Source organism: Rhodamnia argentea, chromosome 6 (assembly GCF_020921035.1).
Source record: "Rhodamnia argentea isolate NSW1041297 chromosome 6, ASM2092103v1, whole genome shotgun sequence".
NCBI classification, from domain to species: Eukaryota; Viridiplantae; Streptophyta; class Magnoliopsida; order Myrtales; family Myrtaceae; genus Rhodamnia; species Rhodamnia argentea.
This window is the reverse complement of record NC_063155.1, coordinates 5,879,296-5,893,089: the sequence shown is the minus strand read 5'-3', so window position 1 is coordinate 5,893,089 and position 13,794 is coordinate 5,879,296. Positions and strand designations below refer to the sequence as shown.

The 13,794-nt window shown below is 41.4% G+C and overlaps 1 pseudogene; it reads right to left on the bottom strand.

Moving 5' to 3' along the window:
- Nucleotides 1-3,501: 3,501 nt before the first annotated feature.
- On the bottom strand, nucleotides 3,502-13,571 carry LOC125315419 (annotated as a pseudogene).
- Nucleotides 13,572-13,794: the final 223 nt, after the last annotated feature.

The following is a 13,794-nucleotide window of genomic DNA, read 5'->3' as shown; positions in this document are numbered from 1 at the left end:
GCCCTTTTTTGAAACAGTGTTCACTTGGGGCCCTTATTTGAGAAAACATGAGGATTTCGGGCCCTTTTTTGGATTTTTCCCCAAGCTTGACTGAATGGAACAAATGGAGAAATCAAAACCTGCTTCAAATTGCAGAATCCTTCATAAAGTCACACCCAAACTCGGAAAACACAAAATACCTCCACCTCATAGAAACCAAAGCCCGAACCTTCCTTTCATTTCTGACAAAAAGAACCGCGACGCTCGGCGACCATCACCAAAGCACACATCAGCCTCTCCCTACTCTGGGAGCTTGACGCCAACCACTGTCTGGTCCTTGGAACTTCGGCCACGTTGCAAGCTCTATGACAGCGACTCTGCTTGGAAGCATTTTCATCTTGTGGACGCGAGCTTCAAAATCCAAAGCTCGTTGAGGTTGAAGAAGAGGTGAGGTTTTCTCTTTTTCGTTGGTCGAAAGAAGAGGTGAGGGGCAATAGTGCACTTTTAATGTTAAAAGTTGTGTGCGGAGATCACTGTGGTGTCAAAATTTTTAATTAGTTCACTTTAGTGTCAAGTCGAGAAAAAAAGGATCACTTTGATGCCTCCGGCCAAAAATTCCTACCAAAATTGCCACGTGGCATTTTTAATTAATGTTTGAATTTTAATTGTGAAAAAAAATGAAGTCCACGTTGGTTTCACGTGGACTTCAAAATTCAGAAAATAAATAAATAAAAATTTAAAAAAAATAACAGAAATTTTATAAAATAAATTAAAATAAGTTGAAAAAAAGAAGAAGAGAAAACATTGCAGGTGGCGAGGGTTACTGTAACCCTTGCCACCGTCGCCCCACCATTGTCAAGTCGACAACCCCCATCGGCCTCGGGCGAGGGCTTGCAGACCCTCGCCCAGTTCTTTATTTTTTATTTTTTAATTTCTAACTTTTTTTTGAATTTTTCAGCTTATTTCTCAAATTATGGTAAATTAAAATTTTAAATTTAAAAAAAAAAATTGACAGTGGATCGCCGGCAAGCCACGTTAGTCGCAAATATTAATAAAAAAATATCACGTTAGAATTTCGACGGAACAAATTGGACTTGGCACCAAAGTGATCGTTTTTAAAAAAATTTAATACTAAAGTGATCCGATTGAAATTTTTGACACCAAAGTCATTTTCCTACTTAATTTTTTACACTAAAAATTGTACTTTTCCCAAAGGTGAGGTTTGACACTAAAAATTGGGCGCACAACTTTTAACATTAAAAGTGCAATTTTGCCCCTCACCTCTTCTTTCGACCAATGAAAAAGAAAAAAATGAATAAAAAAAAATTAAAATATGAAATGACGAAAATGCCCTTCAGGCCGGACCCCTTTTTGAAACGTTATGACCACTTCGAGTCCTTAATTGAAACGTACTATGTTATTTTGGGCTCTTATTTGAAACATAGTTTACTTTGTGTCCTTATTTAAAAAAATAAGAGGACTTCAAGCCCTTTTTTAGATTTTTCCCATAAAGCTTTGAGGGGTTTTTGCTCTTGAATTTGTCCTGCAAATTCGGTCGTCATGTTGTGCACATGTTTGATTGGAGCTTTAATGGCGTGCAAGCATTTTCTGTTTCCTGGTGTGGTGCAGAAGGAAAGTAACGGAGGGGAGCGTGGGTAACGGAGGAGAGAAAAAAATCAGAAAGGTGGGCCCAATTCGGACAGATGGCAATCAATGAATAGAGTGGTAATTTGCTTAGGTGGACTCCTTAAACTCACCCAATGTTTTCTCATGCAGTAATTATGAAATTGATATTTTTTCCTGGGAATGGCGATGGCCATTAATGAGAAGCACCAAAGTTGATCATTTAGCAGGAATTGACTGAGACCTTCCTCAGGTGGATATAGGATGACCTATAATCGATGTCATAATTTGGCTACCGATCAACAATTCGGTTGCCTTCTCTGTGCAAATGGGAAAAATTACCAAAAATGTCATAAGTCTATTACAATTATATCAATTCAATCCTATTTTTTTTTTCAATTCAGTCCTAAACCTTTTGCAAATATGTCAATTCAGTCCATCCGGTTAATTTTGACTGGCCGGTGTTGACAGGAAACTCACCGTTGCTAGGTGGGGTTGAGCCTCGTCGTTGTGGGGCGAGGTCGACCTCGCCGGCTAGAGGAAGAAAAAGGGAGAAAAAAATAAACAAAATAAACAAAATAATTTTTTTTAAAAATATATTAAAATACTATGTCGTTGGTTGGCGTCCACGTCAACACGGCCAACCCAAATTGGTCGGATGGAATAAATTGGCACAATTGCAAAAAATTTAAGATCTAATCGATTAAAAAAAAAAGTCTTTGACTGAATCAGCACAATTACAATAGATTTAGAACTTTTTTTATATTTCTCCAAATAGTTCTATGTAGTATTAGGACTAATTTGGATAAGTACGAAAAGTTCAAGGATCACATTGAATAAATTAAAAGTTCATAGATAATATTGTACATTGGATTGAAGTTCAGGAACCACACTAAATAAATTAAAGTTCAAGAACGATATTGCATATTGAATCAGAATTCATGGACTATTTATATAATTTTTCCTTAAAAAAAAAAGTACGAAAGAAAGCTTGAGTAATCACCAATAGAAAAATATGCAATTTTCCGTGAGACAAGGGCCCAAAAGAGATCGCAAGAAATTGACGTTTCACTGGGCCTCGCGATTGTCAGAGGGCTTCTCCAAAGAGAAGATGAAAAGTCAAGTTGCGATCCATATGGCTTGGCTAAGCACAAGCATCACCTGGCAAGGGAATCGTTCTTGCCGGCTTGGCGATCCGTCAAACGCTCTCGGAATTCACCTCTAGAGTGTAGAGACGCTAAGTGTTGCAAAACCATTACTTGAGCCACAAGAAAATCACAATTTGGATAGTAATACATATATTATTATAAGGGTAATCGTCTTCTACATAACGAGACTTAAACAAACCCAATCACTAACTCCTCGTTGTTACAATTGATTTTCCACCATTATCACCAATTGACCGATCCATCGGGGTAGAAAAAACATAAAAAAAAAAGGGATATTAGGTAAATGATATAAATGATCGCTAAATGGGTAACTTTAAATTTGTTTCATATGGTCCCGAACCTTTAATGTACAATGTCGTCCATGAACTTTTAACTTATTTAATATTGTCCCTAGACATTTGGTACATGTTCAATTTAATTCTTAGATCGTATGAAAATATTCAATGTTGTCCTTCCATTAATTCAAGTTTAGAGACAACATTGAACATTTTTATACAGTCCATGAGCTAAATTGAATATGTATCAAAAGCCCGAGACAACATTGAACAAGTTAAAAGTTTATGGACGATATTGCGCATTGACTTAAAGTTCGGTGACCACAGGGAACAAATTTGAAGTTTGAGGATCATATTACATATTGAGCCAAAGTTTGGAGATCATTTGTGTCATTATTCCAAGATAGTGAGTATCGATTGGAATAATGGCTTTTGCAAGGGCATTCTCAAGACCCTCAACATGAGGGAAGATCATCAGGTGGAGGCAGCAAGCTTTGAGAGGCCCCGGGCCCGTTAGGAACAATGAATGCCATGACAAGGCCCCATGAAGTATGCTGCTCAAGATGGCAATGTATGAACCAAGTCCCCGGGTTATCCGCCTTGAAGCGGATCGTGGACCATCCCCCGACGGGGACCGCCACCGTGTTCCTCTCCGGCGGATCCACGAGGTTATAGCCCATGGGGTCAACCTTGGCGTCATAGTTCCCGAACCCTTGCCCCACGATGAAGAAGTTGTGGCCGTGGACGTGGATCGGATGGTTCTTGGGGTTAAGGAAGCTCGTGTCCTGGAGCACGATCTCCAAGTTGGTGCCGAACGGCACCGCCAGGGGCTTGTTCCCGAATTCGGTATTCATGTTCTCCGCGACGGGGTCGACTCCGGTAAAATTGAACGCCTTTGGGGGCCGTTCCGGAAAGCTCGAGGCCAACATCTGGCTCGCGGTGAAGCTCTTGTAGTGCCCCTCGAGGATCGACATTAGTGGCCGGATGAAGGACTGGTTGTTCATCGAGGCGTAAAACCGCTTCCCGGCGTAGCCCTTGCAAGTTCGGTTTGGCGGGCAATCCTGAAGGTTGAGGCTAATGGTTGTGATCACTCTCTTGTCAATCGCCTTGGGGACCCTCCATGGGTACTGAGGTGTTGCAAGGCTCCTGAGCTTGCCCAAGAACTTGGTGGCAAAGGGTGTGTCGGTCATTTTGGGAAGATTAGGGACCACAACACTAGGTTTAGCGTTCTTGTTACCTGATTTACGGCCTTTGTATTGTAGAAAGCCCACTGTTGTGGTATTGTCGGTGGGGAAACTAGAGGTGAGGTATGGAGTGGCTGCCATGGCGAACATTCCCGAGGGGTCGGGTGCTTGGTTCGTTGTGATCAGGACGTTCGTGGTCTGCCCGGGAGCGATCATTATGGCCGGGGTCGAGAAGGGCTTTGTGTAGACCGCGCCGACCTCAACCACCCTCAGCGTGTGGTTGGCCACCGCGAAGAACAGCTCGTTGCTGATCGCAGCGTTGATGATCCGGAGCATGTACGTCTTGCCCGGCTCCACGGCCTGGACAAACGTATCTGCAGAGTAGCAAGCCGTTGGAGATAATTGAAGTTGTTTCTGAAACATTTGATTAATAAGGCATTAGTCCTATGGTACCTTTGGCGGAGCAAGGATAGAGAGGGCCTGGAAGGCCATTGATGGTGTAAGCATCCGAGGAATTAGGGCCACCACCAAGCAACATCATTTCACTTTCCACCGCATCAACATCCCCATTCCACCATTCACCTATGGTTTGGGTCAAACATGATGCGGGTCAAAGTTCTTGAACATAGAAGTAGACCTGACAGATACTGTCATATGCACTTTGTGCAAAAGTAGAGATGTGGGCTCAACAATTGATGTCTCATATTAATAATTGATGTCTCATGTTAAAGATTTACTTCAACAATCTACCGAACATGATTAATTAATCAATACGAGATCTTGATAATGGTTCTTACAAATTTGATATCGAACAGATTGGATGGCATCACGCGTGAAACGAGTTTGAATTTCAATTTCTCTTATGTAAGTACAGAAGGACTTACATAAAGATATGTATGTACACATGATCATCTGAAGCATATCGAACTAAGATGGACGGTGGAAAAACTCAACGTGTTCGAACACATCTAAAGGGTATTATATAATGAGATAGCGGGGACTTACCGAAAATGATGGGGATTTCAGCTTGATTCTTGGGTGAGAATGGTTAGGGCGTGCAGGGGTAGATGATGAAGGCGCCGTGAACGGAAGCTCTTTGCCAGGAGAAATGGGCGTGCCACATAAGAGTGCCTCTTTGGTCCACCACATTGAACTTGTAAGTGTAGGTGTGCCCTCCTCTTATGCGGCACTGGGTTATGTAGGCCGGTCCGTCCGCCCATGCCGTCCTCAATTGCCTTATTCCATGCCTATGCCCAAGACATCATTAACATTCATAAGCTTTTCAAAATGAACAAGAACAAAAGGGCTTCTGAATAAGTGAAATTGCAGCTGAATTCCGCCGACGAGACTTGACTAGCTTTACTGTGAAAAATGAAAAGATTTTTGTTCGTTGACCACAGAACTATCAAAATCCGACCATAGTTTATGTACCTAAACTCTGTTCAAGCAACATCAAGGTTCATGTTAACGGAATTAGGAATTTTCTGAAGCCGCCTTCTTAAGGCACTTTTCGTTAATAGGACAAGAACTTATCCAAGACCCTTTTGGCTTTTGGTTCAAAAAGAAGGTAAGAGCCGGCCCCAATTGAAATTCACACATCTATAGTTGATCATTTCTTCAATCAATTTTGATTGATTTTTCCAGGGATTTTGCAGTTGGAAGAACATCTATCGACAAAGGAAGAGCCGGAGACTCGTGTCGGCGTTGGTGATCCGAGACTAGATCCCTTTGCACGGAAGGGGATCTAAGTTGAGCACCTCGTCAAACAAGCCAACCGTGCGCATTCCCGAACCTCTCTCGTCCAAAAGCTAACTCAAAGGATAGGGTTTTCTCTCACACTTATAAACCGACCACCAACCCCTTTCACAACCGATGTAGGATAGCCCCAACAATCTCTCCCTCGCACATCGAGCCTAGGTCGAAGGCCCAACAACTTGTATGGCTCCTTCCCTATGACTGTTGGGTCCAGACTTGTTGGTAACATGAGCTTTGATACCAGTATTGGGTAGTCTTGAGCGTCTCTAATTTCAAAAAGCTATCTCAAAAGATGAAGTTTTTCCTCACACTTATTATAAATAGACAACCAACCCCTTTTACAACTGATGTCGAACAACCCCAACACTTCTTAGTCTAAGCTCGGTGGTTCAATCCAAAGGCCTAATTCGCTTAAAAAACATCAACTTTATGTTCAATCACAATAGCTAGGACTATTTTTTGTCTAAAAACATTACCAGCTTCCGCTATAGTTCCACATCCGCCACGCATCGAAAAATTGCCACTGATTACTCCAAAACTATCAACATTAGGGTCGGTCAAAGATTCATTATCAAAACCTATGTCTTGGTGCTATAGATTCACAGAATCTATGTCTTCGTGAATATCCTTACCTTCTTATGGAACAATAGTAGCCTCCTAAAGTTTATAATTTTGAAAAAAGCAGTCGTGTTTTTGGACGCAATGAAGATTTGGAACTATAGTTAAAGTTTTTTATTTTTTGGGAAAAAAAATGTTTAAGGCAGAATTCAAATTGGATTTAAATTTGGGATTTCTTTAAAAGAATTCAACCCTAATCTAGAGCTTAAGTTCTAGGGAAGCTAGTCAAGCCCAAATTCTACAAGAAGATCGATTGCTCAGTTAATTATCATAATCTTCTACTCTCTTTTTACAAAATTATCAACATTTTTCCGGTGTGGCGCTTGGAGGGCATCAAATCAGCACCACGTGTATCAAAAGTAATTAAAAAGCTAGTTAGCATTTTTCGTCAGCCACGGAGTTAATGGAGAAACTTAATTTCACAAATTTAATATGTTTTAAAACTTGATTGTACTTTTTAAAAACTTCAGGACTAAATTGCACTTTCGCGACAAGTTTCAAAATTTCTACCGCACTTATTCCTGAAAACAATTAATAGAGGAGATACCGACAATTCCTAAATTGTGTTTATGCGCATCTATGAACTTATTGACCTCAAATTGCATCGCTCTCTCTTGAATCCTTCTAATTCATAAGCACATAAAGAAAAAAAAAGGGATAACGTGCATGTGGTGTGCTGGTGTTTCTTCGTTCATGTTATCTATGACATTTACAAATGTCTCCCTATATATAAATTTAAGTTTTCTTTCTCTTGCATCAATTTATTCATGGGAAAATTTCGTTTAAGGGCCCGAAGTGCTCTCGATTTTTCAAATAAGGGCTCGAAATAGACGTTGTTTCAAATAAGGGCATGGAGTGGTCTTTTTATTTCAAAAAAGGGCCTGAGTATGGGCAGTTTAGTCATTTCCCCTTTTTTTAAAACTTTTTTCCTTTTCTCTTTTTTTCCTTTCTTTTTTTCTTTTTTCCTTTTTATTTCTGCCCTAGCTCACCGTGGCTGGCCACCGGCGAGGGCGGTAGCGGCCTCGCTCGAGCGAGCGGAGGGCGGCTCTCGTCGGCTTCACCCGGCCTCGGCTCGCTCGGGCGAGGTCGAGGCTAGCCCTTGGCTCACCCAAGCATGGCCAACGGGGGCGAGATCCGCCTCAACGCCTTCTGCATCGCGATGCTCGCCTTCACGGCGAGGGCCGCCATGTCCGAGGCCTTCGGGCAGTGCTAGAGCCTCGACTTGGGGAGCACAAAGTAGATCTGGTTCTGCACGAGCTCGTCCTCGTTGGTTAGGGCCGGATGAACTCCTCGCAAGGAGTTGCGGATGAAGCCCGAAGAAGAAGAAGACGATGAACTCCTCGCAAGGAGTTGCAGATGAAGCCCGAAGAAGAAGAAGACGGGGACGACGCACTCTCAAATTTGAAATTTTCATGAGAGCTAGAGGCCCTAGCTAATGGCCGGCCGGGTCGCCGGCACTCGCCGAGGCGCCGGCGACCCCGCCGACCCTCGCCGCCCCGGCCGACCTCCACCGGTGGTGGGCCGATGACCACAAGCGGGAGGGGCAGCCGTCTCGCTGTGTGGCTTTTTTTTTTTTTTTTAAATTAGAAAAAAGGAAAAACTAGAGAAAAAATGAATAAAAAAATTAAAAGTAAAATGACGAAAATACCCTTCAGGCTAGACCCTTTTTTGAAATATTATAGTCACTTCAGGCCCTTAATTGAAACATACCATATCACTTCGGGCCCTTATTTGAAACAAGTTCCATTTGAGGCCCTTATTTGAGAAAACAAGATGACTTCGGGCCCTTTTTTGGATTTTTCCCTTTATTCATTTCATAAAACAATCGCAATAGCTTTTCATTGTATTGTTTTTGTCTCCAATTTACGACTTATTTTTTCATCCTTTTGCATATCTAGTGTCTGTAAAAGAGAACTTGCGTGCCAGAAAATCGATACTTCGTGCGGTTAGGTATATTTAAGATATTTCTCTTGATTTTCTCTACCACTTGTGATGGTGCATATATCTAGGATATTCTCTATATCTCCTTTGATTATGCATATTATTTATCAATATGTTATACTAGATAGTCATAGAATAGAACCGATAAATATGTCACGTAGTCTTGATTAAATGCAGAGAGAGAGAGAGAGAGAGAGAGAGAGAGAGAGAGAGAGAGAGAGAGAGAGAGAGAAATAATGAGTAAGGGAAAAGTGCATAGAGAGGAAACTAATGAGCATTCCAACATAGCAAAAACCAATTGAAAATGTGTGCAAGCATGCTTTAATATCTTACCAGTGGATCGTGGTGTTCTTGGAAATGCGATTGGTGACTTCGACTTCGACGCGGTCGCCTTCATGGACGGCGATGGTCGGCCCCGGGTATTCACCGTTCACCGTCAGAAGTGACTTCGTGTGGCACAATCGAGTCACTTGTTTCCACTCCACCTAAATTGCATGTACATTTTGGAAATGGCAGTGCATGAGTTTCAAGCTCTTCACATTCTTTTCTCTCCTTTCTGGTATATTTAACAACATGTAGGCTCCCCTTATTTCACCGAAAATTTGGAACTAATCTCTTATGTGACTTACAAAAGTAAATGAACAAAAACAATCTCATCGTCCACGAAAATGTTTAAACATAAATTATCGGTAATGAGAACATTTTTCATTGGTTGATTATTTCAAGCGATACGAGCAATCATTTGTAGGAAAATATTTTTCAAATTATTTATTTTCCGCGAAACAAATAGAGCATAGGGTAGGATAGAATGGCTAGTTAAGTAGTGAACGCGTTCGGACACACACATAGAGAGAGAGAGAGAGAGAGAGAGAGAGAGCGCTTACATTGAAATGAAAACGTTTTGTGGCTGGTGAGGAAGAGGAAGCTATAATAACATTGCAAGTGAGGATTAGAACTAAAACCAACAGAATCATGCAATGCTGGTTGGTACTCTCCATTGCAACTCAGCTTCAAACTCTCTCTCTCTCTCTCTCTCTCTCTCTCTCTGATGCTAAGTAAAACCCAAAATCGACACGAGGCACACTCTGTTTAAAGTACACAGAACAAAAAGAACACAGAGACGACCAATCCCATTCAACTTCCAAGCTTTGGTAATTGGTCCGGAGTCGTCCAAAGTTCAAAATTCGTATATTGGCCTTTCTTGTCTCTTCCTTTTCGGCCATTAACTTAATTCATGTAGCCCCATTCAGATTCCCAGCTACGGAGGGAAAAGGCCAAGGTATATGCGAGGTGGGGTTGGTGGTAGGTGTGATCCTAAGTCAAGACAAAGTTGGACTAAACCAGAATCTTTGCTTCTCACAGAGGCTAGAGAGACAGTGCTATGTTCTTATCTACCAACCCTAGAAAACACGAAATGGAAAACCAAACGTGATTATTTTAAAGAAATGATTTTGTGACTAATGTGAAATTGACAGTTTATTTTTTGGCACATAAAAATAAAAAATAAAATAATTAGTCCACTCTTTCAAGAATTTATGAATCACAACATTCTGTTACTCTCACAATCCAAAAACGGTTGTGCTAACATTGCCCTTACTTCTATGGTGGTCGGTTCATAAGTTTTTTCATAACATGGTAGAAAATTGTACATGACCAACAATGGTGCTCATGGCCATTTGCTACGTCTGATAGGATTTGAGTGGAAGTTGGCAAGGTGCATCATAGATTCCATAAGAGAAAATCTGAACTATGAAGATTCAAACCACAGGCTCCCTTTAATGATAAGGGCAAGGGGTCAATATACATCCCACCCATGTCATACTCGGCCCTTAGTTGATGGTTCCCGAATACACAGGCCCGAGGAGTGCCTAGCTAAGAGGATCCTGTCTTTCACGGGTCATTCCTCTTGTCCGACTAATTGTGACTGTGGACGAGAGTACAGAGTTCAGACAGTGATAATCGGGGCTTCTTCCTCGAGTCCTGTCATGATTGCGCAATTATAAAAAAATTCATAAACCAATTGCAATTATACCAATTCAGTCCACGTCCTCGCCTGATCTGGGGGAGTGAGGCCTTCGCCCAAACCAGGCGAGGGCTGCAATGCCCTTGGACGTAGGTAGGCGGAACATCTCCGCTGCCGAACCACATAAATTCTTGTGTTGTGCGAATTTCCATTACTTTCTTGCATCGTTGATAGGATCAAATTAAAATATTCGACAAGGAGATCCCAAAGGGGTTGAGGGAGTTTAGAAACCTAACATTAGCCTCTGGGAATTTGAAGTCAAAAATAATAACTCTGGAATCTCAGAATTGATCTATTAAGGATGTCGACTTGATAAAATTAGAGTTACTTGCAAAGAAGCCATATAGTATTGGGCACGATGTAGGTGTGAGCAAAAAAGTCGGGATCCATCCAAACTGGACCGGACCGGACCATGCCCAACTAGTTGATTTTGGATGATAACCGGCAGGTATTGGTCTGGTTCCCGATTCCAATTTACTGGAACCAATTTGCTAGAACCGGTGAGTACCAGTTCGGTTTCCGGTTTTAAGTGGGAACCATCCAACCGAACTAACCGGATCGGCCCTATTTATATATAGATATATAATTTTTTTTAAATTGAAGATATCTCCCTCAAATTAGTATTTTCTGATGACCTGCCTGAGTGGGTGGCCTTTTTAGCATCCCTTGCTGCCACTTTCCATAAGCGACCTCCCTCTGTACATCCCTGGGTAGCCCTCTCCTAGGGAGGATGTTGGAGGAATAGGTACAAGCTGAAAGATTTCTGGATAAAATAACTTCATATTCAAGGTTTAAGCTTTTTTTTTTTTTTGGTACGTAATGGTTGAGGCTTATGACGTGACCAACCCAAAAAAAAAAAATCGAAAATTGATCGCTTGATGAACAATTAAAAAAAGGCCCCAACCGTTTGATTAGTGAAGGGCTTTTCCATTACTGGTCGTGGGGATTACTCACTGAGGAATAGACATTAGAAAAGTGGGGTTCAGGCAGCTCGGATGTGGCAAATGAATGAAAATCCCTGCGTCAGTGCTTTCTATCCAAATAGTGAGATTGTTACCTTCTCTCCTTCGAAGCAAAAGAAATATTCACTCGCTTCAACTGAAGAGAGGAATGTAACATTACTCTCTTAATCTCTTGCAGCAGTTGATGCAATGATAAGAAAATATAGGTAGACTAATTTGGGAAGTATTGATTAAGGGATTATCCTTTCAAGTTGTATATGGTTTGTTCGTGCTGATCCTGGCTAGTCCGGCTTGTCAAGGCAGGCGAATCTGGAGGACTAGCAGCACAAGGAAATCGTGATTCTATAAAAGTATTCTCAACTTCAGTGATTTTTCGTTGGATCTTGCACCTACAAATATCCCAATCTCTCGAATATTTTGATCTATCAAGGCCCTGAATTTTGACTAGGTTCTCGTGGTTTTACTAGCGTATATTTTTTAATTGATATTGGTGCCCGGTAAGACAGGTTCCATGGATCCATCCGGAAACCAGACCGGACGGGTGGTTTAGTTCTCGAGTGGATCCCTGGAATAAACAGTTGGTGTGCGGTTTGCATTTTGTGAAACCGATCCCTAATGGAAGGTTTTCAGTTCCAGGGTGGGAACCATCCATCTCGGAACCGATTAGCCCTGGCACAATGAGTGGTCATGTTAAAACTCCATGATACCAAATTGCATTTCCGCGGCAACATGCCAATTACAATTCCAAGGGAGCAAGAACAAAGGATTGCATTGCTCGTTTTGAGGGGAAATTATCATTAAAAAAAAGTCCTAAATTATTTGTACATTTACCAATTCAGTCTTAAACCTTTTAATTTTGGTGATTTAGTCTTAGACATTTCATCTTTTGCCAATTCAATCCTATTGGCTGGAAATCGCTGGGGCTGCCAACATCCATCCTACGTGGCGCCACCGATGCTTACGTAGACAATTTTTGATAATTTCTTAATGTTTTTTTGAATATTTTTAGTAAGTTTTTTCCTTTTTCCTTTCTTTTTTTCATCTAGTGTCGGGCGAGGGCCGCCCCCGCTAGCTAGCCCCTGGCAAGGACCACCCTCGCCCGACACCGGAAGGAAAAAGGAAAGGAAAAAGAAAAAATAATAAAGAGTAATCATAAATAAGAAGAATATTCAAAATCTTCCTAAAATTTGTTCACGTCGATGCCATGTAGGATGGATGGCCTCCACGTCAGCGATTTGTGGCCAATAGCACTAAATTGGCAAAAGGTGAAAATGTTTGAAATTGAATCGGCAAACTTAAAAAGTTTAAGACTGAATTGGCAAAGTGCAAATGGTTTAGGACTTTGTCGACAATTTTCCCACCGGAGAAGTGGTAGTACTAGTGTCAAAAGAAGAAAGATAGCTTCAAAATGATTGGAACACGGGAAGAAATCTCAAGTTATGGCATGTTAGTGTTAACCATGTCAAAGGGCCAAATCTAAAAGCGCTTTCACAGACCAATTTGTTTTCCAGACATTTTAGTACAGGTTCCACACCAAATTTTCCCTTTCGGCAACTTGGTTTTCTGTGATTCCCTCATGCTATCAGTGGGAAGACTGTCTTCAGAAATATCAAGAACTAAGGAGTAAGGACGCTAATCAAGAAGTTACAGTATAGACTACTACCGTCTGCAGCATCCACAAACAGTAATGCACTCATTCCATCATCTCCTAGTTCGCCAACTATCTGTTCAGACAAACTCGACGATGAGCGTAGACTTTATTCCATGTTTGACTCAAATGCTCGTCTCGGTGAAGTTAACAACATATGGCATCTACACATATAGTTCAGAAACGACTCGGTCCTCTCCACTTAAAGAATAACAGACAATCTGTTCAAGCAGAACAACCCAACTGTTTAGGATCAGTCAGGCTTATGCTGAAATCCCATAGTTTCCTACACAGTTCTGCATCTTGCGCGAGAGAGCTTGCTTGGGCTTTATTACTATCCATGAAGTATTCGCCACTAATCCCTTTCACTTGTGGGTGCAGAGCCACATAGCATGTAGTTGCCGCTCCCTGCATTTATTTTCGTTGAGCAACCGAATTTAGTGAGTGACACGGATTAAAATGGCGCATATGTCAAGAAGATTTTGTCACGCTGACTGCAGATGTGAGCAGAAATTGGCATACCTGTGCAACATTTTTTAGGAAGAATTTCCCAAGATTAGAAAGTACCGCATAAGCCGGAGGAAAGGAAGCTTGAATTAGAGATAAGAAGTTTTAAA